This window comes from Mytilus californianus, unplaced genomic scaffold (assembly GCF_021869535.1).
Source record: "Mytilus californianus isolate M0D057914Y unplaced genomic scaffold, xbMytCali1.0.p SCAF_10, whole genome shotgun sequence".
Taxonomy (NCBI): Eukaryota; Metazoa; Mollusca; class Bivalvia; order Mytilida; family Mytilidae; genus Mytilus; species Mytilus californianus.
Genome location: NW_026262582.1, coordinates 26,344,965 through 26,350,409, shown reverse-complemented (window position 1 = coordinate 26,350,409; position 5,445 = coordinate 26,344,965). Strand labels below are relative to the sequence as shown.

At 37.8% G+C, this 5,445-nt stretch overlaps 1 long non-coding RNA gene across 1 annotated transcript; it reads right to left on the bottom strand.

The window, feature by feature from the left end:
• Positions 1–515: 515 nt before the first annotated feature.
• Positions 516–3,715, bottom strand: LOC127717855 (uncharacterized). The gene is made up of 3 exons (XR_007989441.1): positions 3,043–3,715; positions 2,213–2,378; positions 516–1,548 (listed from the first exon to the last, which is right to left on the bottom strand). It is a non-coding gene; the product is annotated as an uncharacterized LOC127717855 (long non-coding RNA).
• Positions 3,716–5,445: the final 1,730 nt, after the last annotated feature.

Here is a 5,445-nt window from a genome sequence, read left to right as displayed (position 1 = left end):
ATCTTAGCATCAGTTACAGATGGCGATAACGGAGACAAACTGGTCCACATTTTTTTTCAGTTGAGATATAAAAAATCTTAGACAATCTTATGAATTATCTAGTGTCCGTAAACACATTTTCGAAAATAAACTAATCGTTCATGGAAACTTATTTACAAAAAAGAAAGAAAAAAGAATTTAACTAACACTAAACGAAACTAAAGAGAGGATTAAGGTAAATGTCAATAAGACAGCCACCTTATAACACGTAGACATGCAAAATACTTTTTTTTTATTTTTTTTACCTAAAAAAAAAAACCAATTTATAAGTTTTAAAATGTTTGAAATTTTTAAGACTGTTTTATAAGTATCTGTTTACATTTTAGTATGAATGAAAAGAAATTTGAGGTAAAAAAGATTGCAATCCAACAATACAAATTGCCAAACGACATCTAGAGCGGAAGAGATTGTCGTTACAATAGACTGGTATCTATATATATACAATATAAACAATTTTGTTAAAATGATGAAATGAGGAAAGAAACTAGAGGCTCTCAAGAGCCTGTGTCGCTCACCTGACTCTACTTTGGTTTTAGAAATCATGTAAAGAAAGATAAAAATCATAACAGATACCCAAATAATGATTGAGGCCAAATTTTGATTAATATTGGTCCCGTTATTTAATAAAATATCCTGGTGGCCATCTTGAACAGTAAATCGGCAACAAAGTAGCAACACTTGGTCAGCACTTCATAAGGAACATTCATGCCATGTTTGGTTTCATTCCATTCAGTGGTACTCTAAAAGAAGACATTTGTATGTATTTCCCATAGGGTCCTATGTTAAACTAAGCCCCCCCCCCCCCCTAGCAGCCATCTTGGATGATGGATCCACTGCAAAGTAACAACACTTGGTCAGCAACTCATAAGGAACATTCATGCCATGTTTGGTTCAATTCCATTCAGTGGTTCTCTAAAAGAAGACAATTGTATGTATTTCCCATAGGGTCCTATGTTAAACTAAGTCCCCCGCTGTCGGCCATCTTGGATGATGGATCGGCTACAAAGTAACAACACTTGGTCAGCATCTCATAAGGAAGATTCATGCCATGTTTGGTTTCATTCCATTCAGTGGTTCTCTAAAAGATGACATTTGTATGTATTTCCCATAGGTCCTTTGTTAAACTAAGTCCCCTGCTGTCGGCCATCTTGGATGATGGACCGACTGCAAAGTAACAACACTTGGTCAGTACCTCATAAGGAACATTCATGCCATGTTTGGTTTCATTCCATTCAGTGGTTCGCTAAAAGAAGACATTTGTATGTATTTCCCATAGGTCCTTTGTTAAACTAAGTCATCTTGGATGATGGACCGACTGCAAAGTAACAACACTTGGTCAGCACCTCATAAGGAACATTCATGCCATGTTTGGTTTCATTCTATTCAGTGGTTCTCTAAAAGAAGACATTTGTATGTATTTCCCATAGGGTCCTATGTTAAACTAAGTCCCCCGCTGGCGGCCATCTTGGATGATGGATCGGCTACAAAGTAACAACACTTGGTCAGAACCTCATAAGGGACATTCATGCCATGTTTGGTTTCATTCCATTCAGTGGTTCTCTAAAAGAAGACATTTGTATGTATTTCCCATAGGGTCCTATGTTAAACTAAGTCCCCTGCTGGCGGCCATCTTGGATGATGGACCATCTGCAAAGTAACAACACTTGGTCAGCATCTCATAAGGAACATTCATGCCATGTTTGGTTCCATTCCATTCAGTGGTTCTCTAAAAGAAGATATTTTTATGTATTTCCCATAGGGTCCTATGTTAAACTAAGTCCCCCGCTGGCGGCCATCTTGGATGATGGATCGGCTACAAAGTAACAACATTTGGTCAGCACCTCATAAGGAACATTCATGCCGTATTTAATTTCATTCCATTCAGTGGTTCTCTAAAAGAAGACATTTGTATGTATTTCCCATAGGGTCCTATGTTAAACTAAATTCCCCAATGGCGGCCATCTTGGATGATGGATTGGCTACAAAGTAACAACACATGGTCAGCACCTCATAAGGAACATTCATGCCATGTTTGGTTTTATTCCATTCAGTGGTTCTCTAAAAGAAGTCATTTGTATGCATTTCCCATAGGGTCCTATGTTAAACTAAGTCCCCCGCTGGCAGCCATCTTGGATGATGGATCGGCTACAAAGTAACAACACTTGGTGAGCACCTCATAAGGAACATTCATGCCATGTTTGGTTTCGTTCCATTCGGTGGTTCTCTAAAAGAAGTCATTTGTATGCATTTCCCATAGGGTCCTATGTTAAACTAAGTTCCCCGATGGCGGCCATCTTGGATGATGGATCGGCTACAAAGTAACAACACTTGGTCAGCACCTCATAAGGAAGATTCATGCCATGTTTGGTTCTATTCCATTCAGTGGTTCTCTAAAAGAAGACATTTTTATGTATTTCCCATAGGGTCCTATGTTAAACTAAGTCCCCTGCTGGCGGCCATCTTGGATGATGGATCGGCTACAAAGTAACAACATTTGGTCAGCACCTCATAAGGAACATTCATGCCGTATTTAATTTCATTCCATTCAGTGGTTCTCTAAAAGAAGACATTTGTATGTATTTCCCATAGGGTCCTATGTTAAACTAAGTTCCCCGATGGCGGCCATCTTGGATGATGGATTGGCTACAAAGTAACAACACATGGTCAGCACCTCATAAGGAACATTCATGCCATGTTTGGTTTTATTCCATTCAGTGGTTCTCTAAAAGAAGTCATTTGTATGCATTTCCCATAGGGTCCTATGTTAAACTAAGTCCCCCGCTGGCAGCCATCTTGGATGATGGATCGGCTACAAAGTAACAACACTTGGTGAGCACCTCATAAGGAACATTCATGCCATGTTTGGTTTCGTTCCATTCGGTGGTTCTCTAAAAGAAGTCATTTGTATGCATTTCCCATAGGGTCCTAAGTTAAACTAAGTTCCCCGATGGCGGCCATCTTGGATGATGGATCGGCTACAAAGTAACAACACTTGGTCAGCACCTCATAAGGAACATTCATGCCATGTTTGGTTTCATTCCATTCAGTGGTTCTCTAAAAGAAGACATTTGTATGTATTTCCCATAGGGTCCTATGTTAAACTAAGTTCCCCGATGGCGGCCATCTTGGATGATGGATCGGCTTCAAAGTAACAACACATGGTCAGCACCTCATAAGGAACATTCATGCCATGTTTGGTTTTATTCCATTCAGTGGTTCTCTAAAAGAAGTCATTTGTATGCATTTCCCATAGGGTCCTATGTTAAACTAAGTCCCCCGCTGGCGGCCATCTTGGATGATGGATCAGCTACAAAGTAACAACACTTGGTGAGCACCTCATAAGGAACATTCATGCCATGTTTGGTTTCATTCCATTCAGTGGTTCTCTAAAAGAAGACATTTGTATGCATTTCCCATAGGGTCCTATGTTAAACTAAGTCCCCCGCTGGCGGCCATCTTGGATGATGGATCGACTACAAAGTAACAACACTTGGTCAGCACCTCATAAGGAACATTCATGCCATGTTTGGTTTCATTCCATTCAGTGGTTCTCTAGAAGAAGTTCAAAATGTAAAAAGTTTACGCCGACGACGGACGACGCCGGACGACGACGGACGACGGACGACGGACGCCAAGTGATGAGCAAAGCTCACTTGGCCCTTCGGGCCAGGTGAGCTAAAAACAACAAAGGAACCAAAAACAAATCCCTTAACTCAAACAAATACGACATGTACCAAACGTGTTACCGTGAACACAGGATGTGAAATACCTCTTTCTATCAAATTCATGTAGGGGAAATCATACTTCCACAAACATCTCCATATTTGTAATAAAATTGAGTAATTTTGACCAATTTGTGAAAGCTATATTTCTGATGTAACCGTTTTCTGTTATGAACTTAATTATCCATTCTCGCAATCCGATACTTTACAGCAAAAAAATCCGCATATCAAACAAACTAAGAAATGCACACTTCGCAAAGAAAAACCGAAAAAGAACCGACGTTGATTGTAGTTTAAACAGTTGAATGTTTACCGTTTTATAAAAATAGGATGTGGTATGATTGCCAATGATACAAATCTCCACCAGAGACCAAATGACATAGAAGTTTACAACAATGAGCAAAAGCAAAACCGATACCGCTAAGTCAGCTTCTAAAGGCCCCGAAATGAAATTGTAAAACAATTCAAACGAGAAAACTAACGGCCTTATTTTTGTACAAAACAATGAACGAAAAATATATATGATATACTGTAACAGCAACAAACGACAACCACTGAAATACAGGCTCCTGATTTGGGACAGGCACATACAGAATGTGGCGGGGTTAAACATGTTTGTTGGCACCAAACCCTCCACAAAACCTGGGACAGTGGTGTAGGAGTACTACATAAGAACAAACAATAACTATTATCTGTTTAAAAGGGCTTAACTCATCAGATTGATACAAAACAGAAAAACAACTAACAAAAACACAGAATGAACGTGCCAGGGTATTTATGTCAATTACAGTCGTTTAACCTATTTTCTGTACAATTCTGTTGAAAATAACAGCGACTGAAGCGTCACCATGTTAATGGATCTACTAATAAAGATGCAGATGAACCCAAAGGGACAATCAACATGTATATTCGAAGAGAAACAGACAGACTTTTGCAAAACAGAAATAGAAAAATCAAACAACAGTCTTTTAAAAGTAGAAATCTTTGATGGTAAAGTTTTTATTTAATTTAGTAGACTGCTGTATGTCGTTCCTCTTTTTTTTTGACAATGAAATAAATTCACCAAATTAACGCATTTAATAAACATTGAAATTTGAATGTGGTTTATATTGGAGATAATTTGGTAGTCCAAATGGATATCAACAAAGGCAAAGCTTTTATTGTAAATTTGTTGACGTCCTCCCAAGTAATGTTAATGTGGTTTGAGGAAGAGTGAAAAATATGTAAGCAGTAGGAAGGTAGTGTCCGTCAAACAATTTATCACAAAAAAGGAAATATAAAATTCTTTCAGAAATCGAACAAAGAATAAATACAAAAAAAATCACGTGTAATAGCTTGACCGAAACAAGAAAGCGACAGTACAAACATGTAAACAACAATACGGTGCAAATGAAAGATTGATTGATTGTTAGTTGCTTGACGTCCAGTGGCAAATATTTCATTCATGTTCAGAACGATGTAAATGAAAGAAAACTGGTATAAAACCATGTCGATGGGCAGTACATTTAATATAATATATAATTTAGCAGTAATACAAATAAAAATAAAAAAAATGCTGAATATAATTAATGTCAAGTTGGGACGTTATCTTCAAAACTAAAAATTCCAAAGAGAAAAAAGAAAACAAAAATATTGGATCAAAAACACATTCTTCTGTATCTATACAAAACAGGAGAAAAACTAC